The sequence below is a fragment of the Episyrphus balteatus genome, chromosome 2, assembly GCF_945859705.1.
Source record: "Episyrphus balteatus chromosome 2, idEpiBalt1.1, whole genome shotgun sequence".
NCBI lineage: Eukaryota > Metazoa > Arthropoda > Insecta > Diptera > Syrphidae > Episyrphus > Episyrphus balteatus.
The window spans coordinates 119376137-119400446 of record NC_079135.1 but is presented as its reverse complement, the minus strand read 5'-3'; the positions used below and the strand labels follow the sequence as shown (position 1 = coordinate 119400446).

At 30.4% G+C, this 24310-nt stretch overlaps 1 protein-coding gene across 2 annotated transcripts in view; it reads right to left on the bottom strand.

The window, feature by feature from the left end:
• LOC129910160 (uncharacterized) overlaps positions 1-24310 on the bottom strand; it is a 165694-nt gene that overhangs the window by 87113 nt on the left and 54271 nt on the right. The window lies entirely within an intron of this gene.

Below are 24310 nucleotides of genomic sequence, written 5' to 3'. Positions count from 1 at the left end.
TTTTAATTTATTTATTTTTTTTAAGTACCTACTAACAGAGATCTTGATAGACAGTAATTTTAGTTCAGGAATGAGCAATCTCAATCTCCAAATACACTGGAAGAAGTTCTGTTTTTTTTCAAAGTTTCGTTCCATAACCAAGATCGAAAGAAAAATCTATCTTCCATCATCAAACTACAATTCTACGTTATATCAAAAAGTAATATGTCTTCCCTACTAATCGATAAAATACTTTAAAACATCTTAATCACATGAATGTGGGTGTGTCCAGGAAGAATACAAATTCCATACAACTCAAACTGTACAAAATAAATTTCATCCTTTCCAACATAAAATTATTTCCAATTCATTTTGTTTCTTGCCAAAATAAAGATAAAAATTCCTACGAAAATTCAATATATCTTTAACTTCAATCACATTAATATAATCTGTTGGAGTCGGCTCTCCAAACATATTTATACATTAAAATTTATGCACTCACCCACTCTCTCGACCTTAATTGTTAAAACAAGATAAATGTGAAATCAAACAATGAAACATAAAAATAAAAATCTTTTTTATATAGTTATATATCCTCCGAAACAGATTCCTTTCTTTTTGTACGTGAATACATCCGAACTTGATCTTCGTCATTTATTCTTTTATCCTTTTACCTTCTTCTTCTTCTTCTTCTGTTTCTGTCTCGTACAACTCTTTGGGAACATGAGTTGTCCTTCCGTCAGTCTGTGACTAAATTGATGAAGAAATTGACAAAAAACAAACAAAAAAAAATCCAAAATTTCTTAGCTTTGGTAGAAAGAAAAAAAATATCCATCTTCTTCTTCATCTTCATCATCATCATCATCATCATCGCCATCTTGTTTGTATCTTCCTTCCTGAAGAAGAAATAATATACGAGACAAGATAAACTGCCAACTAACTAAAGTCACGTAGAACACGTAAATTGTTTTGTATAGCCTCTGTCTACCGTCTGGTTCATCGTTCAACTCTTTTTTAAGAAGTTAGAGTTAGAGTTTGTATCTTTTCTTAACTTTCAATATAAAACAAAATAAACACAGTCAAAATCCTTTAGCTCGGTGTCATAAGAGCAGGGTTGTAAAAATATCAATTTAAAAAAAATAAAATGCGCGACTATGGTCGCACGTACTTGCTCTTGCAGTGCAAAGCACTTTTATGTTAGTCTACTTGTAGATTTTAAAAGCTGGATCAAAATTTAAAAAAAAAATTGATATTGGGGAAGAGCCGAGATTCAGGGCAAAATTTTGTTAAATGAAAAATTTTTTTTTTGTTATTTGACTTTTTTGAGAAAAAATAAAAATGCAGTTTTATTGCCACTGCTTTAAATATTACGTATACAAAGTTTAATCAAAATCGTTAGAGCCGTTTTCGAGAAATTCGTAATATCGTATTTTTCTGTATGGGAGGTATACGTTCTAAACGAGATATAAAAAAAAACAAAAAAAAAACCAACTTTCAAAATTCCATAAAAATCATCTGTACCAAATTTGAAGAAAATTCATCCACCCGTTTAGGCTGTGGAAATGTGTACAGATGGACGCACAACCGCACAGACGCACGGACGGAATTGCGGGACCCACTTTTTCGGAATTCTCCATCATCGTAATGTTGGTTTTGATTAAAACCTCAATTTTTTTTTCGACACGAAACCAATACTTGCCCTAGAGCAAGTAAAAATGGATTCGAAGTTTAAAAAAAATAATATTTGTGGCAAATAAAAAAAATTTGCATTAAAAAAAAAAAATTATTGCAAAAAATATATTTGCATAAAAAAAATATTTTATATCAACTGAAAAATATTTGCATTAAAAAAAAATATTTATTGCAACTAAAAATATTTTGCATTAAAAAAAAAAATTATTGCAAATAGGAAATTTTCTAAAAAACCGTAAAAATGCCTATTTTGATTTCTTTTCTAAATTGATCTCAAATTTAATGTGTCCTTAAATTTTCTGTAAAATGATCCGTTATTGAGATATTGATAGTCAAAGTCAAAAAAACGGTTTTTGGTTTGATGATTGATACTGTTGTCTAAAAAATCGTAGAAGTTGGAAACAAATAGAATCTTAAAGCTTAATAAATAGCCTTTCTAAAAATAATAATCATTTTATCATTAAAAAATTTTCTCACTTTTTTAAGAGAAAAGTAAAAAAAAAATTTAAAAATTTTGGTTTTTGAACAGTTCCAACGATTTAGCTATTTTAACATTCGAAATAAATTATTTAGTCATAAAATCTTAAAACTAAAAGAATCTAGTTTACATGCTTTTTGTTTTGTCATGATACGATCATTTTTTAACTGAGATAAAGTCTATCGAAAATCACTAAAAAAATCCTTTTTTTTTTTTTGTTCCCTTAATTTTTGGGCTAGTGTATTTATCTATTAAAACAAGAATGATATAAATAAAAAAGGTTGAAAACTGTAAATAAAAATTAATTTGCAAATAACTATCATTTTAGAAATGCAATTTTTATCACACGTACTTAAATTAATCTCGTCTATAAGGCCTTAAGTTTGAGATTTTCAAAAACAATCAAAAATACCTTAAAAATAGTTGCTTTTCAAAAATTCATATTTTGAAAATCAGAGCCTTTAGAAAAAAATTCGCTTTAGACACATTTTGTTTTCATTATATTTCCATTGGTATAAAATTACCTTATCTATAATAACTTCTTTGTCGAAGATCTATCCCTTTCTTGGTTTTGAAAAAAGCGAATAACTCAGTAGGTATTGAAATTTTTTAGAATTTTTATAACCATTCTGCATTTCTTCTAACAAATTTATCTATAATAATGAAAATAATTGGAACTCTCTACGACTTACCGTTTAGAAGATAAATTTATTTTTACCATGTCATTTTACCCGTATTTACCCTATATTACCTTTCGAATAAGCTATAGTAGATTTTAGAGAAATATTGGTGTAGTTTTAGTATAGAATAGTTAGCAAAGTAAGCAAAGTAAGCAAAAAAGACGCTGAGTCGTTCAATTCAAAACAATCGTTCAATTTCCGAATGCGAAACTCCAAACTCTAAGAACTTGTGTGGCGGTTCTTGAACAATTTTCAAAACGCTCTCAAATAAGCTTAATGATGGTCTTTGTTTTAATATCTAACTATCATTGAATTTCAAACTTTCGGTTAAATAGACTTCTACTGTTCATATTTTTGATTCGATTTAAAAAAGTTTTTAAAAACAGGGATGACTCCTGAAAAGAAGAATTGAAGGCAAAGGAGCCATAAGCACAGGAACAGGTCAGAGTCTATTGTCGATTTCATTTATCACAGCCAGCAACACGGTCGGGGTGACGTTTTACCTTCGTTTTCGTATTGTTGGCAGTAAATTTAGAGGTGGTACACGATATACCCTTTCAATTCAATTCAGGCTCAGCTCAAAAAGGATAAAGTTACCCAAAAATGCAAAATATTTATTATGTAAATTAATACACGCACACAATTTTTAGTTCAAAAGGAGACGGTTAAAGGTATATTTTGTTACACAGAAAAAAAGAGTGTGTGTACACATGTACACGCGACTGAAGTTATACTTCTCATTCAGTATATGTAAATGAATTTCATTTGATATTTTTAATTTCTATTATTAAATTAATTAATGCACACATCGTTTTTTTACATTTTTATCAAGTGAACAATAAATTAATTCTTCCATCCTCCTTGCGTCCATGTAGTTTTCAATTTATTCTGTGAAATTTACACATGTTGTGCGGTTCAGAACGTACGGTATACGCTTAACGAAACTAAATGAATTGAGCATAAAATGTGCGATATGGTTATTTTATGAGAATTGTGTGTGCTTCAGCACTAGTAGTAGCAATATGGAACTTGCAGGGTTGCTACAAAGCTCAAAAGTGAGCTGAGCTCAGCTCACAGCTCAACTCAAATTTTGAGCTAGCTGACTTTTGAGCTATGTACCATAGCTAAGCTCATTTGAGCTGAGCTGAAAGTCAGCTGAGCTGATGGTTGAGCTGAGCTGTTGGGTGAGCTAAAGTAAAGTGAGCTGAGCTGAGCTGTGATGGGTGAGAGGATACATTGATTTTTATTTGGAAAGTATAATGAAATATGAAGATATTTTAAACTTTTATAAAACACCATAGCTCAAGATGTTTGGTTCTAGTTATTAATGGAATTATTTTAACACATGGATATTTTTATAAATAAAACAGATACATTTTCGTGATCTTTCTCTTGGTTTTTTTTAACCCTAGAAAGATAATCATAATATACGTCTCAGAGACGTATGATTCTAAAAAAGATTTTTGGTCTTATGTTAACACTTTTTGTCATATTTATCACAACAAAAACATTACTGTTAAAAAAAGAGCCAAGTTCTCTTATATTGAAATTATGCTGGCACAAAAAGTACTGAGATGTAAAAGTGTACCAAGTTCTAAAGTTTGGGTTCAAATTCGTATCAATAAAATTTTGATTGTTCTCTTGACAATTTTTCTTAATTATCGATTTTTAAAGTTATTTCAAAAATTGCCAAGTAAACAATCAAAATTTAATTGATACGAATTTGAACCCAAACTTTAGAACTTGGTACACTTTTACATCTCAGTACTTTTTGTGCCAGCATAATTTCAATATAAGAGAACTTGGCTCTGTTTTTAACAGTAATGTTTTTGTTGTGATTTCACTACTTTTTGCAAGGTATGGCTGTAGAATATAAAATCTCTATATTTGATGAAAATTCAGTGAAAATGGGTGAAATTCTCAAACTTTAAATTTTTTCCTTTGTGTAAACTACCAGCTCCACCATTCTACCAAATTTCAAGATTCTACGACAATCAGAAGTGCTCTATAATATTTGATGAAAATTCAGCGGGAATGCCGGTTGCCACGCCCCCTGGCTGAAATTCTCAAATTTAAAATTTTTTCCTTTGTATAAACTACCAGCTCTACCATTCTACCAAATTTCAAGATTCTACGACAATCAGAAGTGCTCTATAATAATTTATGAAAATTCAGCGGAAATGGGCGGTTGCCACGCCCCCTGGCTGAAATTCTCAAATTTTAAATTTTTTCCTTTGTATAAACTACCAGCTCTACCATTCTACCAAATTTCAAGATTCTACGACAATCAGAAGTGCTCTATAATAATTAATGAAAATTCAGTGGAAATGGGCGGTTGCCACGCCCCCTGGCTGAAATTCTCAAGTTTTAAATTTTTGTCCTTTGTATTAACTACTAGCTCTACCATTCTACCAAATTTCAAGATTCTACGACAATCAGAAGTGCTCTATAATAATTAATGAAAATTCAGCGGAAATGGGCGGTTGCTACGCCCCCTGGCTGAAATTCTCAAGTTTTAAATTTTTTCCTTTGTATTAACTACCAGCTCTACTATTCTACCAAATTTCAAGATTCTACGACATTCAGAAGTGCTCTATAATAATTTATGAAAATTCAGCGGAAATGGGCGGTTGCCACGCCCCCTGGCTGAAATTCTCAAGTTTTAAATTTTTTTCCTTTGTATTAACTACCAGCTCTACTATTCTACCAAATTTCAAGATTCTACGATAATCAGAAGTGCTCTATAATATATGATGAAAATTCAGCGGAAATGGGCGGATGCCACGCCCCCTGAATTGAAAATCTCAAATTTTCGATTTTTTCCTTTGTATACACCACAAGTCCTATCACCGTGTAAAATTTCAAGTTTCTACGATATCGGGAAGTTCTCCATAATTTTGATGATCTGTCAGTGAGTCAGTGAGTCAGTGAGTCAGTTACGGTTTTTGCGATTTTTGAAGCCCTATATCTCAGAAACTACTCATCGTAGGAGGCTGAAATTTTGTGAGGAGTTTGGTTTTTACGAGCTCAACAAATGTAGTGAGTTTGAAATTTCTAGCATCTTTGGTGTGGAAGTTAGAGGGGGGTCGAAAATGGCCTGAGTTGTTTCCTGTAAATAAGGGTGTAGTGCCAAAGTTGCTAGAGAACTTGGCTGGGCACTACCGTGCCCCTTGATTTAACTCATTACTTAGATTATTTTAAAGAAGTGATATAATAAATCAAATCAATTTAACAAAAACCCAGAAATTTGAATTGAATTAGATAAAACAGTTCTTTACACGCCATACGTCTTACAGACGTAGATTATTATCTTTCTAGGGTTAATAGTAAATATATTTCTATTTTTTTTAGTAAAATATTACTTTTTTAATCATAAAAAAAATCAGGTACAATCCGGTTTTACGACTTTTTTCAAAATTCCGAGAAAATCGCGTTTGAAAGTTGGGATAAATTTTTTTTTCGAAAAATCCCCGAATCTTTGAACGCTCCTGGAAGCTAAACCGCTTGAGAGCAGAGTGGTGCCAAATGATAGCTTGTGTCATGGGCCTACGCTTTGCACATTATCAGATTTTTAAAAAATCGCCTTCCATGTTAAACCGCCACATCATGCCTTTTTTTTCAGAATCGGGCTTAACTTTTTTTTTTACCTTTAAGTTCTCCTGGTTTGAGAACGCGTGTACCTACAGGGATGGAAGTTGTACCCAAATGTAGGTTAGAGTCCCCGCTACCTTTTGGCATCAAAAATTTTTTTTTCATTTTTTTCAAAATTCCGAGATATAGGCGTTGGAAGGCTTTGATCTAGAGACAGGGGAGTGGTGCCATATGAAAGCTATATTCTCAGCTACCCGAAAGTGGTATAATCCGGTTTTTCGATTTTTTTCAAAATTCCGAGAAAATCGTGTTTGAAAGTTTGGGTAAATTTTTGTTTCGAAAAATCCCCGAATCTTTGAACGCTCCTGGAAGCTAAGCCGCTTGAGAGCAATTTTTGGGAGTGATGCCAAATGATAGCTTGTGTCATGGGCCTTCGCTTTGCACATTGTCAGATTTTTAAAAAATCGCCTTGCATGTTAAACCGCCACATCATGCCTATTTTTTCAGAATCGGGCTTAACTTTTTTTTTACCTTTAAGTTCTCCTGGTTTGAGAACGCGTGGACCTACAGGGATGGAAGTTGTACCCAAATGTAGGTTAGAGTCCCCGCTACCTTTTGTCATCAAAAAAATTTTTTTCCTTTTTTTTTCAAAATTCCGAGATATAGGCGTTGGAAGTTGGGGCGCTCACTTTCAGCTCAGCTCAAATGAGCTAAGCTATGGTACCTAGCTCAAATTTGAGCTGAGCTGTGAGCTGAGCTGAAATGTTAGCTTTTTGCAACCCTGGCAACTTGCCACATGTAACTTGCCACATGCAACTTGCCACACGCAATTTGCCACATGCAACTTGCCACACGCAACTTGCCACATACAACTTGCCACATGCAACTTGCCACATGCAACTTGCCACATACGACTTGCCACATGCAACTTGCCACATGAAACATGTAACTTGCAACGTGTTGTGTGTTTTATGTTTGCCGTACTGCGGCGTACTGCATTTTTAAAACTAAAGTACTGCGTACTCTAAAGGTGAAACGACAGCCCTGCTACCCAGGGTGATCGCGTCATAATCCCTTTGACATTCTTGTCAAAAAGTAAATTTTCATACCCACCCTCCCATAAGAAGTATAACTTCAAAAAAGGAGGCTGAGACAATATAAATGGAAGGGCTTTGAACGAAATGTATACAGAGAAAAAAAAATGATACTAACGTATCTTTTAGTTAGATAGGAATCTTGATCTATTTGAAGGTTCTGTGATTGTTTTTTGTTTTGTTATTTTGTTGAACCCACCCGAAAAGGTCAAAATTCAATTTTGTTGCACGAACTGCTTTAAATTAGAATCAATTAAGATCAAATCAAAAAAAAATCGTGTTGAACCATCACACGTTAAGGTAAAAGATACAAAACAGAAACAGAAGATAGACCTAATCAAAAATCTGTTAACCCTCGGCTCAGCCTGAAGGAAATTAAATATTTTTTTTTTTGTGTGGTATTTTTTTTGTTTCTTGTTGATTTTATCTTTAGGTCAAAATCTCTTTCAATTCATTTATTTCGAGGAAAATTAAATTTTATTTTTTCATTTTGTTAAAAAAAAAAAAACAAAAAAAAAACAATCAATTATAAACTTACTGTTTTTTTTTCTATCGATATGATGGTGAAAATTGTATACAAAACTGATTCTTCTCGTTTGTCGACACTCACTTACCTAAAAAGAAAAGAACAAAAAAAAAATATAAAGATAAATAAATTTGAATGTTCATTAATCATTTTGATGATGAAAATAAAAAAGGTAATAAAATTCCAAAATAGTTTGTAAAAGATACTTTTTTTTCTCGGAGTGAAAATTAATAGAGTAGAGATGACTTTGGGAAATAAAATACTGATGCATTGCATTTTATTTGAAAAAAGGTTTTATCTTTTATAGTCTCTTAAAAAATTATGTATGGGTTCTCTTGTCAACAGTTATTTGTGGGTATTTAAACTTTTCACATCGAGAAAGATATGTAGAAGTCTTTTTTGTTGAGAAATCAGAAAGTTTTTGATATCATATTTCATATCGTTTATAAACTCAACTCTTTTAATCTTGAAAAGTTTAAAAGCCATCAAAACATAAGAAGAAAGAAAGAATCATTAATAATGAGCTTTTGAGAGAAATTTGAAAATTTCATGTTTTTGACTATAAAGAATTTATTCTTTAATAAAAGCGCTTGTAACTAAGAATTTTATCATTATAATCAAATTTATATCGCTAATAAAGAGCAGATGTAGCAATTTGTAGTTGCCTAATTTTTTTTAAGCATTTTTTTTTTGTGGGAAGTCACTTGTGATGTTTAAGTTTTCATTTTGCTCCTCATTTAGAAATCTTTTCAATAGAAAACTTAAACAAAATCCGCTTGTAAAGAGGGATTTTAAAAAAAGAGGTGTATTATTTTTCAAGCAGAAAAATGTGTATGCACGATCGGAGAATTAGAAAACTATTTAGTCCTTTTTTATTAAGTAGTGGTGAATTTATTTTCAAGGCAATAAATCAAATGCAAGCTTAAATCAATTTAAAATAATGATACACTGATACGAGGAACAAAAGTTTAATTTATAATTTATAACTAAGTGAAAACTACAAAAAAAAAAAAAACATTTAGGGGAAGTGGGGGCAAGACGGCCCACTTAGTGTTTGACTGTCTTAAAAACCAATAAAAAACATCTTTTAAGGGCCAATTTTGCAATAGTCAGATAAACCTTAGATAGAGCTTATTCCTAGCAATAAATGTTTTTTTTTTTTATATTGGCATTTATTCATCTGATTGTCGAACTGACGATTGAAAAATCAGGGCTAAATAGAATAAAGTTTTTATTCATTAAATTTAATGTTTTTTTTTTAAAACTCTTGTTATTATAAAAAAAATAAAAAAAATTCTGAACAAAAGATAATACCTACGTTTTGAAAAAACATCTAACAAAAAACCGTCTTCCCCCAACTTGGGGTAAGACCGCCCTATCAAATTTTGTTGGTAGAAAGACCGTTTCCATTGTTTTAAATGCAGCCTATTTGTAATAATAACATAATTATGCTATATTTTCATTAGTTCTCACACCAGCACAAGCTTTTTGGTACCATTTAGTACACATTTTGCACTTAATCAAACAATACTTTGGATTGGATCAAGAAAACAGTTGCAGATAAAAGGTACAAATACAATCTGCAAAGTCCTCTTCATCAGAATCATCAATTACAGAACCTATTGTTTGGCGCCTCTTGCTTAGCTTTTTGGAAGATTTAACGGTGAACTTCTTTTTTCACTTTGTTTAAGCTGCCAGAGCTTCCAATTTCGCCCATGGGCGGTCTTGCCCAGGGGCGGACTGGGGGTCAAAGGGCCTCCCGGGACTTTAAGGAAAAGGGCCACAAATACATAATTCACTTTTAAAATTTTTAAAAAGAAAAGTTGATATGCAGAAACTGTTTAAGTTTTTTCACGTTTATTGATCTATAATCTGTGAACAGGCGGATCAATTTATTTGAGTGATTGAAAACAAAAAAAAAAGTACAGGGCTAAGTTATATAACATTCATTTTAAAACGTTTAGTGGGTGTTACTTTCAGTTTAGTCAAAAGAAAATATGTATTCTTTATATATCTAATATAAGGTCTTTATATATCAATATATCGAATGTCACTTTTCATAAATGTCCACCTCTTCCAAGAATATGTACAAATATAAATCGAAAAAATCTTTATCTTAATTTTTTTGACTAATTTAGAATGTTATTATTATTATTATTTGATCTCAACACAACGTTCTAGAATGATACTATAGCCCAGGCAAATTAGTAAATCAAATCGCATTTTTCGCAGGACTAAATTTTTTTTCGTGGAATGTATTTGGGTGAATGTCCTTATCATAAAAGTCAAGTTTTTGGGATGGTAGGATGTCGAAAGCAGCCGCCATCTTGGAAAAGAGGTTGGTACCATTTGTATTTAATAGCTCCATTTTTACTCATTTAACAGTCTTATTCACAATAAAATTATCTAAAAAATGATGTTCTAACGAATTCCGTGGCTATATTAAATTCAATTTTATAACTGGTCCCAGTTTGTCTCGAAAGGTGGGGACAAATTGACATTTTTACTTGCGATATTGGTACTATAGGGCAAGTTAAGGATTCGAAAAAATAATAGGACTTGAGATAACAATCAGACATGAAATTAAGATGATAGAGTACGCTAAAAAAGTGGGTCACGCTATTCTGGTCTGTCTGTCCGTCTGTAAGTACCGCGAGTTATAGCCTAAACTAATGGAGCGATTTTTTTCAAACTTGGTAGTTAATAGTTTTGGGTGATTTCCTGGAGGACAAATTGAAATTTGTTTTAGGGCCAAAACTAACGGTACCTACCTGTCTTTTGAAAAATCGATTTTTTGAAAACGGGTTGATAAATTTTATGGAAATTTCGTTTTTTTATTTCTAATAAATGGCATACCAACTATATTTTTTGAAAAATGTTAGAAAAATTTTAAAAAATTATTTTTTTACAAAACGGCTTTAACGATTTTCGAAATTTTTTTCTGAAAGATCCTTTTCATGGAAGATATCAAATAGCATAGGTACTTAGTTTTGTGTAAAAGATCATTTAAAACGGTGTTTAATTAATTACAAAAACAGATTTTATTTATTTTGACTACTTATAGAATTCCTTAAAAATATCAAATTTTAATTTTCCCTAATTTTGTTCAGTAAAGTTCTTTAACATCAGAGTTACTTTTACCATAAGAGCAAGTGCGTGGGACCCTAGTAGTGTATTTTATTTAATATATTTCACAAACTTTTGAAACTATAACACTTCTAATTGAACTGGTTTACAGCCAAAATGGACACTCAATCCCACTATTTTTACTTTACTATAGGGCAAGTGTTGGTTTCGTGTAGAAAAAATTGAGGTTTTAATCAAAACCAACATTACCATAATGGAGAAGATCAAAAAAGTGGGTTTCGTCATGCCGTCCGTCGTCGGTCTGTCCTATGAGCTAGGGTGTAAACGGATAGATGGTAGATGGATTTCCTTCAAACTTGGTACAGATGATTTTTACCTAGTTCCAAAGACCCGTTTTTTTTTTCAATATACCGTTTTGGAGGTATTGAAATTTTCTCGAAAATGGAAATATGGCGTTGTCGTTTTTGCAAAAATTGTCATATTTTTTCATAAAAGCATAAGCCAATTTAAATCAAAATCTACAGACAGGTATTTCTTATCATTTTAAAGTGTAAAATGCAAAACAAAATTTAAAAAAAGTTTATATTTTAAATTTAATTTTTTAACTTTATATTTTTTTTAATTTTTTTTTCTCGGAACTTAACAAAATCTTAAATATCCAATAGATATTTAAGATAAAGATACTTTTAACTACAAGAGCAAGTAAGTGCGACCCAGTCGTGCATTTTATTTTCTTACGTGCTTTGACCTAAGGGTCTCGGAAATTACTTTACAAAAAATTACGATGGATACGTTTTCGAGACATAATTTCTCAGTTTTTTGTCGTTGTGTTTTCCCAGCATAGTTAGTACCCATTCCGGCAATATCTTGAGTAATAAACGACCAATCTGAACAGAAAACCCGGCCCTGATAGCTGAATAAATAAGCAACAAACACTAAAATATTTTTTTGGGTCACTCCAGATGTTTAAGAGCAATGTATAAAAAGATTTTTAAAGTAAATTTTTGACAAAAAACATTTCTTACTGAAAGAAAAAATCAAAATCTTTCGAATCCTCATCGTTTTAAATTTTGCATGTGTAGTACGTTTTTTGGAAAAGATAACAAAATACTTTTCTTCAAAATCTATGGATTGTGACTATCAATATTTTCGATCCTTTTTGTTCCTTTTTTGTTTTTGTCTATAACTTGAAAACCAAGCTGAATTTGAAAATTTTTATTAAGTAATATTTTGAAGATAAATAAATTTTCTATCGATATGTATCCTTTAAAATTTTTTTTCAAATTAAAAAATTGTAAAAAACTTAAGAAAAAACTATTCAAAAAGGGAAAAAACGACATTTTTGATGTTTTTACTAATAGTTTTTTTTGTATCCTTTGAGTATTTTTAGATATAAAGGAGAAAAGAGAATACTACTTTATCTTTCAACATAATGGTCACAAAAATTAAATACGGCTAAAATTGGATAAAATATGGACTTTGAAAATCTACTGATTTTGATCTTTTTAAGCCATTTCTCTTTAAAAAATACAAGTAGCATATTTTTATCAATTCAAAGCATTATTTTATAAAAAAAACGATTTCATATGATATTGTTTATCCTAAATCCCGAAACTATTTTCTAAACATAAAACCGCGGAGTGCTATTAAATGAGAGGGTGAAAATTGAGGATAGGGGTGCAAAAGCCCCATTTTTGAAGTTCTCGATATATCTCGCAAACAAAGCAAAATTTTTATGTATCGCATTTAAAACTTTTTTATAGAGAATTAAATTTCCTATAAAAATAATGTTTTTTTCCTATAAGAATTATATTTTTTTTTAAATTCAGAAAAAAATTTGCGTATCTAAACAGTCGAAAAAAACACTAAAGAAAATCAAAAATTTCAATTTTTTTTAGTTTTTTTTTTGTTATTTTGATCGTATCTCTTTTTTGGGCCGAGTAAGACATAAATATTGCTCTAAAAAAAGAGATTAAATGTTTATAATGGAAAGGGGGAGGGTCTATCTGCCCCCTTTTAGGCGGGAACGGCAATTTTCTAAAAAAATACTTTAAATAAAAAAAAATTATTAAAAAAAAACGGCAGCAATTACAGTTATTAACGATACTATAAGTTTTTTACAATATTTTAATTAAAAAAATTTCAAAAGGATGCATATCGATAGGAACTTTAAAGTGGAGTATCTAAGGCAAATTATTATTGTAAAAGATCCATAGGAGGCCTACATTGACTAAAGGGCCACAAACAAAATTCGGTGGGCCTTCAAAGATCTATAGGGGGCCTACATTTACTAAAAGGGCCAGAAGCATAATTCTGTGAACCTTAAAAGATCGAAAGAAGGCCTACATTGACTAAAGGGCCACAAACAAAATTCGGTGGGCCTTCAAAGATCTATAGGGGGCCTACATTTACTAAAAGGCCCACAAGCATAATTCTGTGAACCTTGAAAGATCGTGAGAGGGCCTAAATTGACTAAAGGGCCACAAACAAAATTCGGTGGGCCTTCAAAGATTTATAGGGGGCCTACATTTACTAAAAGGCCCACAATCATAATTATGTGAACCTTGAAAGATCGAAAGAAGGCCTACATTGACTAAAGGGCAACAAACAAAATTCGGTGGGCCTTCAAAGATCTATAGGGGGCCTACATTTACTAAGAGGGCCACAAGCATAATTCTGTGAACCTTAAAAGATCGAAAGAGGGCCTACATTGACTAAAGGACCACAAACAAAACTCGGTGGGCCTTCAAAGATCTATAGGGGTCCTACATTTACTAAAACGGCCACAAGCATAATTCTGTGAACCTTGAAAGATCGAAAGAGGTCCTACATTGAATAAAGGGCCACAAACAAAATTCGGTGGGCCTTCAAAGATCTATAGGGGGCCTACATTTACTAAAAGGCCCACAAGCATAATTCTGTGAACCTTGAAAGATCGTGAGAGGGCCTAAATTGACTAAAGGGCCACAAACAAAATTCGGTGGGCCTTCAAAGATTTATAGGGGGCCTACATTTACTAAAAGGCCCACAATCATAATTATGTGAACCTTGAAAGATCGAAAGAAGGCCTACATTGACTAAAGGGCAACAAACAAAATTCGGTGGGCCTTCAAAGATCTATAGGGGGCCTACATTTACTAAGAGGGCCACAAGCATAATTCTGTGAACCTTAAAAGATCGAAAGAGGGCCTACATTGACTAAAGGACCACAAACAAAATTCGGTGGGCCTTCAAAGATCTATAGGGGGCCTACATTTACTAAAACGACCACAAGCATAATTCTGTGAACCTTGAAAGATCGAAAGAGGTCCTACATTGAATAAAGGGCCACAAACAAAATTCAGTGGGCCTTCAAAGATCTTTAGGGGCCTACATTTAATAAAAGGGCCACAAAAATAATTCTGTGCACCTCGAAAGATTTATAGGAGGCCACAATATGTTTATATTGACTAACAACCAAGCATTTTATGAGAAAGTTTTCTTTTACAAAATAGAATTTCAAGTGCTTTTAAAAATTTTCTTCTTGCCCGAGGGCCTACCGGGAAAATTCCCGGTTGCCCGGTGGGCCAGTCCGCCCCTGGTCTTGCCCCAGTCATATCATATTTGATGTTCTGTATTATTTTTTTTTTTTTTAATTTATCTTTATGACTCCTTCTTTCGCAGAAAATACTTTTTAATATTCACTTTCTATTATAAAAAAGGAAAAGTTAAAAATTTTAATTATTTCAGTGTCAAAAATACAAGTGACTTTTCACATGAACGACAGCAATTTGATGAAAAATCACAAAATTTACCGTAACTCTTCGGGGTCTTAAGCGAAATTCCTAAAACTTACAGACGTGATCCATCGTACCAAAGGGCACCTATTTTATATTGCAAGTGTTGCCAATTTAACTTTTTTTCATACAACAGAGTACAAAAACCGTCTTGCCCCCATAGGCGGTCTTGCCCCTACTTCCCCTAAATATTTTAGTTAGAATGATGTTATTAGTGAGATGGAGGAAAATGTTGAACTGGTACCGAAACACCTGGTTAAAAATCCCATTCATTATGTGAATGCGAAATTACTCCACACTTTTGCAATGCAATTAATAAACTATGTTGTTATTAAAGTTGACAGTAATTTTTAATGCGGAAAAGATTAACAAGAAAAAATTTTCTTGTTAATTTAATATTGTTTCCTTAATTTTAAATAAAACCTTAAACCGAAAAAAAAAATATTTAATTAATAAATGAAATCACAAAAGGGTGATATTTGAATAAAAAAAATAAAAAACTGTTGTACATAATTAACATAAAATAAAATGCACGACTGGGTCGCACGAACTTGCTATTAGATTTCAAGTAGCTTAAATTGTTAAGACTTTTTATATAGGCATTTTGGAAATGTAGGAACATAATGTACCTACATGTAAAACAAAACAAAAATAATAAAACAAAAACCTACAATTCTTTTTTTAAAGGAACAAAAAAAAATATTAAAAAAAATTAAATTGGAGCCATTTTTTAAAAACACTAATTTTTTATAAATAAAATTTATTGGAAAAAAAGTTTTAAAATAAAAATGGTATTCCATTTTAAAGAAATCACTAATCAACATCTAAAACCGAAATTTCAAAAAATTCAATGTCCCGTTTTCGAAAATTTGATTTTTCAAAATTTTTATTACGTAAAACGTATAAAATAATAAATATTATTGTAAAACAAAAAAAAAAGCTCCAGGTACCAATTTTATTTTTTATATTTTGTAAATAAACTTTTTAGACCACTGGGTTTTGCAACCATTTTTGTCTCAAAAAAAAAAAAAAAAACCTAGATATTTTGAGAAGTGAATTTTTAAATGGTGATAAAAACACTTTTTGTCATTTCTCAGAAAATCGATTGTGATTTTTCATACGATTTTCAATTTTCAATTGTTTTGATAGTACGATTTGTGGGATAAATTTGTTGTTTTCGTTTGACTTGAGCTGGTTTAATAGTGCAGAGAATGGAAATGCATACCTAACTTAGTGTGATAAAAAGTGTAAAGTTATTTATATCCCCTTTTGAAAATGCATGTAGTTCACTGACCATATTGTCTTATTTTAATCTAAACAAAAGTAAAATAAGTATTTCTCCAGAGCAGATAAATAATCTTATCTGTTAAAAATTGTCAATAATCTTTGGTTTGAGACTTAAATTTGTGAAGAAATCTGAATATATTACAACATCCACCCACTACAACTGGTAGCATAATAAAAATCACAACACCTCCACTGATTATATCACTAATGATGTCATTTAAGAACTCAACCTGTCTTACTAATTAGGTGTTTTAGTTCAATCAGATGGCGGTAAAATGTTTGAAGTTTCACAAATTCGTCAGATTCGGTTCCCATGAAAATGATAATATTCAAATTTAATGCATCTATCACGCGTGTTGTCGAACTTATTTCAATATTTATTCAGATTTCTAAATGATTTCTCTCTATCACCTTTTTTTTTCTTAACAAAATTTTATATTTAAACAACTAATAACAATAAAAGCTAAAATTTCATAAAAAAATCAAAGTTGCATTCAAAGGTACTGGTGGCACGACTACTTTCCGTGCCTTTTTGTCTCCAACTTTCAATATTTTTCTCATCAGATTTCTTCTATTCATTCAATCTTTCTCTCCGCCTTAATTTGCGTTCCATTTGAATTTAAAAAAACAAAATTAATGGTTTTTAGTGTTGATTTAAAAAGTAAAAAAAAAATCAAATAAAAGAAACAAATTTCCCACGACACACGATTCAACTGTTAACGTCTTTCCGTGTGCCACATTCATATATTGTATAAGTCGCGTATAAAAAGCTTTTAAGAAAGAAAACGGGTCTAATTAAATATCTTATGCGTGCATTTTATAGTTGGTGGTGAAAAGTTTTTCTTTTATCTGAGTGCGAGATGCATGCATCTTATTTGCGAGCGGTGCACATTAAAGTGGCACATAAGGTAGTAGAATATTATCGTGTAGGGTGTGTGGGCGTGAAAAAGGAATTTTCGCGGATAATCAAGCAGAGTATTGTGTCTGATGCGACGCGCATGGAAAAGTTGTAGTGTGTGAAAGGGTTTTCACTCGCTGGTAAAAAGGTGCAACTGGGTTGAATTGAAACGGTTGCCGTTTGCTTGAGATGTGACCAAAGTATATGGGCAAGGCGAGGAAACCTAGGAAATTACTCTTGAATGGAAAATGACGACGACAAAACCAAAGTTTTCTGTACTAATGTGGGTCATTGAATGGGTCGTGGTTTTCTCTTATAAACTTTAGCATAACGTGTTGGCTACACGGTATGTTTATTATAATGTATCTAGATGTCTGGTATCTTAAATCTTTATTTTTAGTAGCTTTTGCTTTCCAGGTTGCGTTTAGTGTTATGCTTTTGGTGATTAGTATGATGTCATAAAATTTTATGCACCACTTTGAAAGTGTACGAATGAGATTTTTTTGGATTTTTTATCTTGAACATGTAGAAGAGGCAGCTCCAAAGTCAATTGATCATCTTGTGATTTGACACCATCAATACTTTGGAATTTATGAAAGTATGCATATCTATTTTGTAAGTTATACTCGAAAGACGATCAATATTGGAGATACAAAATATTATTCCCTTTACCATTTTGTTAAGTTTCTGGTAAAGGAATAAATAGAAACTTGCCTGATAACATCGCATAAGAAATCAGACAAAAAAGAGTAGTACAAAGGTTATGTGATTGCATCGTTACTAATAAGATGCTAATTCGATGGCTATGCAATTAAGTTTTAACCAAGGTCTCTGATAAACAAAATATAAAAAAAGTTTAATATTAAAATAAAAAAGTTATTGTTTAGTAATTAGAGACCAATTATATGTTTTATGAATAGAAAATTCTTTTCACGAACAAAATTATTCGGGAATTTTCAAAATAGTCAATAAAATTGTTTCACACAAATCTTAAGACATAAGAGTTCATTAGTATTGAAAATAAGAATTAAATTAGCTGAGTAATTGTTTTATTGAAACAAGTAGATTTTGATTATTTTGAATTTACGCACACGGTTAAAAAATTCTGGAGTATTTTGTAATACTTTTTGGTTTACATATAGGTCTACACCAGAAATGTATTAAAATTTAATGCATGGCAAATATTAAAATTTTTTAGTAAATAAAAAATGTATTAATATAGTTGTATTAAAAAATAATACAGTTTATATTAGAATTTAATACCAAATGTATTAAATTTCAAGTATTGCATATTAAAATGTAATCTTTTTATATTAATTTCTAATAAGAATGTTATTAAAAGATAATACAATAATATTTCAATTCAATACCAAATATATTGAAAATCAATAAAATGTATTTTTTTTTCCAAAATTCATTACTGAAAATAAATATAAATCATAAATAATATAGTAATGGTAATATTATTGTCTCTATTTTATCTGTTTCACAAACTATGGCATGTAAAATCTTATTGCCGATCAAAATTCATCTGCAATTTATGCATTTTCCTTCGAAAAAACACAAAGCGCCTTCAAATTAGTAAAAAATTTACAATTTTTGATTTAAATTTTTTTTTTAAAAGATGTTTTTCTTTTTTAAAATGGCTTCTGCTGTCGTTTGATTAAAATTTAATATTCTTGTATTACAATTTAATACTTTTTTTATTGGTTTTTAATAAATTTGTATTATATTTTAATACAATTATATTTAAATGTAATAAAATTCTATTAAAATGTAATACAAAAATACTAAAATCTAATACAGCGGTATCAAAATTCAATACAAGGTTAATTTTTAACCCACGGAGGTTATTTTCTAATAATTTTTGTATTACAAGTAGTAAACTTAATACTTAAATATTAAAATTTAATACAAAAAAGATTAAAAATAATTTTAATACATATGTATTTTGGAAGTACCTTTTAAAATGTTAAATTTTTTGTATTGAAAATTGCTTTAATACAAGAGCTGTATTAAAAAATACTAGAGAATTTTTAACCGTGCAGAATTTTAAATACAAACTTTTTTGTTCAGTGTATTTTCAATAATTTTTCTACGTTTTTGTACAATACCATGTGGAATTCAGTTAAAGGGTTGCATGTAAAACATGAATTAAAAGAGTTTACTAAAATGGTTTTTGTTTGAAAGCTATTTCTATTTGAAAATCTATTTGCCTAAAAACTAACAAAATTCTCCTATAATAATCAAAATCTTTACCCACTTAATATCAGTCCTTGCTTTACTTCAATAAAAATCATTTAATCCATTTTTTCTTTGGACGTGATGTTGTCAAAATTTATTGCTACACAAAAAATCTGTTCAAAAATCAAATTCTTTGTCGAAAACAAATCGCCCATTCAAGATCGTTAACTACTCTCGCTTATCTTCCATTCAGCACGTAATCCCATGTTTAAGTACTTTAATCTCCGCACCTTATATAGGCTCTGTCTGTCTTCACATGCCTATAATATCTTACCTTTGCCTATATAAAGTCATGAAAGTTTCATGGCTCGTTTATCTTTTCAAAACATTACATAAACTTATCAAGACCTCCAAGAGAAAAACCAAAAAAAAAAAAAAAAAAAAAAAAACAAAATACACCGCCACATCAATGCAATTAAAGTAAAGGCAATAAAAACAAAATGAAAAGAGTTAATAATTTTTGTCCAATGAAGCATTCCTCCTCCTCAGATTAGAGGTTGGTAGGTATCCACTCCAAGCCCCCATGAAATTAACAAAAATAAAAGAAAATCCAATCTTAAGAATCTTTAACCTTCGTGTGGAAAATCTCCCTCAGAGGCTTAATTTATGTTCAAAGCGATTAAACGATAAAAAAAAGTGCACCATCATCATAACATATGGTCTTATCCTTTGGATTACATCTAACTCGTGGTCATAAGTTATCCGACTTCAGGTTGAAATGAACAAAAAAAAAAAAAATAATGTAGGAAATCACCTTTTCAGTGTATGGTCATAAGAATTAAAAGTAAAAAAAAAAAAAAACAACAGAGTGTAATAAGAAAACAAAAAAAAAACTTAACAAAGAAAACTGGTCCAAACGTTCAACCTTCTGGTACCTTTGATGTTTTTGTTATATTTTCTTTTTTTTTTTTTTTTGCTGTTGTAAATGTGAATCACCTTTTCAATCCTTCCTGTTCATTCTTTTTACAAACTCTATGACCAGACCTATAGTCATATTCACAATAATCTCCCTCATGTTCTTTTATCTACACAATCGCACGTATGAAACGTGATTGTCCATCCCATAACCAGCACACATCGACGAACGGCGGCGGTGGTGGCGGTAATTTTACCGCTTTTCTGCTTGAAAGTAATTCTGTTAGAAATGATTCTTAGAAAAAAGCATCTAACTACCAATAAACAAACAGAAATAAGAGAAAAAAAAAGCATAAATGGTGGATCATTACATTTGGTTCAGCCTCTTTCACGGATCGAGAAGGTTAAAGAAAATAATTTCAATGAGAATTTCACCAGAATCTAACTTGAAAATTCTCTAAATAAGAGCGTTAGTAAACTTTTGTCTTCAAACGCTTAGAGATAATGAAAAAAATTAATGACATTGGATAAAAAATATTTCCTACTTCGATTTTCGAAATAAAATTCGTTTACTTTGAGAAGGTTCGAAATGACTTTGTAGACATTTGCAATAAATCAATAAAAATAAGAGAATAAAAAAAAATTTTAAGTGTTCGAATTTTCGAAATCGAAATAAAGATTCTTTAGGCATTCAAAAACTCTGAATCGAAAAATAAAACTCCACTTTTAAAGTTCGAGTTTTCAAATGAAGATTTGGTTGATTTTTAGTATTTGATCCTGCTCATTTGTTTATTTTTTTTTTCTTAAAAGAACAAGGTTAAAGTGGGAATTAAAAAATTACATAAAAAAGTTTTTTAAAGGAACTCTGAAGTTTCTTTTTTTACCCATGTAATTTGTAAACGAAGCTGGTCCTTTAAAATTTTATATTCAGTCAAATGTTCGAAAATTCTAAATATTTTTTTAAGAGTATAAATTTATAATTTTCTCGAAGACTTGAATACTATTCCTCTTGAAAATATAGAAAGATGTCTGAGTTTCAAACAAGTGTGGCAAAGATTTACAATTTAAGATCTTAAACACCTCTTTCTTAAAAAAAATGCACACTATTTAATTTCAAAAATTCGAAAATTTTTAATATGGAAAAAAAATTATCAGTGAATTTTCTTGTAGATAAAAGAATTTTTACTTATTCCATGTTTGATGTTGTTAAGCTTTTCGAAAGTTCGAATTTTAAATTTCGAATTTTTTAATGAAAATTAGCAAGATTTATACCTAATTAAAAACTTTTCATCTATAAAACAAAACAATGTTAAAATATTGTAACCATTTGAATGTAGTGCTTAGTCGGGTTGAAAATTCATTTTCAAAACTAGAAATTTTTCGAAGTTTCAAATATAGAAACAGTTATAACAAGAAGTTTAAGTATAAAGTTTTATACAAAATCTGACATTTTAATTCTGAATTTCGAAAGATTGTTAGGTTTAAATTTTGTTCAACCAATTTTTGAATGAAAATGAAATGGGATAATTAATAGCATTTTTGAAAATTTCTTATTAAATCTTCTTTTAACTGAAAATAAGTAGAATGCTTTTCCTAACTTAATTTCAAATTTTGAACCACTTCGAAAATTCAAAATTTTAGCATTTGAACTTTTGTTGAACTCTAATATTGAAATTTGAATTGTGAATTTTGCAAAGAAAATGATTCTAAATTCAAAAACTTGAATCTCAAAATTTCATTTGAGTTCGAAAATTCGAAATTGAAATTCATAACAACTGAGTGTTGCAAAGATTATTCTGTATTTTTAATCTGAAAAATAATTATAAATCCCATGCTAAAAATTCATGATCGAAAGCAATTATTTCTTGTTTTAGAAAACAAGCAATTTCCTTATCTGGTGAAATTCTCCCCAAACTATTAAAGTTTTTAAAAAAGAAATTGTTTGCATCAATGAACCCACGACATGGTTCGCTCGCTATACGAGACGACTGGTTATAATATTATTACGTGAGAAAGATCCATGTGCCATGCCACGATGGGATAGAGCTTATATAGTAAAGTGCAGTGCAGTGCACCTTTGTGAATAGCCCGCTGCCGCCGCCGCCACGTCTTCGAACCTGATGGTCAATTTACTTTGTATCTAGGCGAACCTGTTCTGCTGCGATGAGCTCGCTTCCATCTCTTTGTGTTCCATTAGCCTTTTGGTAATATGCTTGTCCAATTTCCCATCTTCACCGTCCATCTTCTTATATTAAATCTAACTTTGCGGTTTATCTGCTAAGTGAGATGGTATCTTTGTTCGACGGCAGAGGTTCTAAGAGGTGAACGTTAAATCGTACCTGTACCTAACTATTAGAAAAAGATTTCTTCTAGAATCTTTTTGTGTAATTTTTCTTCTTTTATTTTTTAAATTGTTTTCACAGCCAAAAAAAAAATAAAAAAAAAAGATTAAAAGTCGAGATTCGACCAGACAAAGAAGAAACCAAGATGCTGGTGGATTGTTCTTGTGTCTATTTTTTTTTTCTTTTCTCGACTTGTCTGTCGTCTATTCTTTTATCATTTCGTTGCATTTGTTACGCTGATCCTGGGTCATTATTTTTTCGTTTGTCTGACTTCTTCCTTTTGGATGATTCATCTGAATAAGATGAAAAAAAAAAAAAAAAAACAAATATCCCAGCTGTAGGATTCATACAAATACCTACAGTAAGCGTCATTAAATTGCCATCACGTGTTTTTTGTAAGTTTTTCGAAATTTATTCGATGATCGCATTAGACCAGTTGAGTCAATTCCGTCAGTATATACATTCACAAATCAGGAAAAATGTAATTGGTATAAAATTAACAAAAAAACATGTTTTTGGTTTAGAGATCTCGACTTGTATAAAAAAAATACTCTCCATAAAAAAAAATTAAATTTTTCGTTTGGCCGGTAATATTTATATTATTTGCAATTGTTAACGAGTATACCCCCGGTAAATCTAAGAGAGAAGGCATCTTCAAAAGTGTATTTTAGGTTAATTTGATTGGTATAAACTGGTCGAATGCATATTACTCTTTTTATATTTGATTATTTTTAACATATTTTATTTCTATATTCATAGGTGCAAATAACTGCTCTATATAATACAACTCATCAAATTAAAATATTTATAAAAAATATTAAAAGATGTTCCTAATTTAATCATCCAGAGTGTATGAGTAGTTTTCATTGTCGCTTGGCTCTCATAGTGGGCAAATTGGATTCAAAAATACTCCTACCTTTGGTCGTGTGTATATAGATAGTTCTACCTGGTGGAATCTCAGTAACGAGATATAAGAAATTGATTCGCAGTATAGGGATGTTTGAAGAGCCAGGATGTTTACTTTCGATTCTTTCCAAATGCAATGCAATCACAGATTGCAGAGAGCTAGCTCTGTTGTGTCCTTTCATTAAATTTTTTCGTTTCGAAAAAAAAATTCGTTTTTTTTTTTTTTGTGCCAAAATATAATGGGCTGAGAGTGTTTTTATGTAGAAACCTAACTATGTGCAGAAGAGCAATTACCTTCCCTTGCTATGTTGAATCTTGAATATCCGGATTAGGACCAGGACAGGTTTTTTTTTTTTTTGTGTCTCTTCATTTTTTTTTTTTTTATTTTTTCTGAATATTGCACCTGCTGTATCGAATTAATGAAAATCTTCTTTCATGCAAAGATTTTTGTTTTTTTTTGTTTACCAGCATCCAACACCTGGATGGTGATTTTTGTGTGATTTTTTGTTGTCTTGGTCTTTTCTTCTTTTATTTTGAAGGAGGAGGATTATAACAAATAATTTTTTTTTATTTCTTGGTCGAATGATTAATGATGTAGCCATGAATCAAATGAAGAAAACAAATAATTTTTTTTTTCTGATTTTTGGTTTTCAAAAATACATATATTTTTGTGATAAATGATTTTTTAATTGATTTAGGAGAAGTTGGGTAATTATGAGTAAAAAGATTACTTAATAGTTTGAAATTTTGCTAGATTTGAGTTGTGGGAAAATTTAATAATACTTTTCCAACGATTTTGTTTAAAAAAAATCAAATTTTATCTTTTAGGCATAGTCTATTTTTTCATGGAAAAATTTTGTTTCGGAAATCATTAT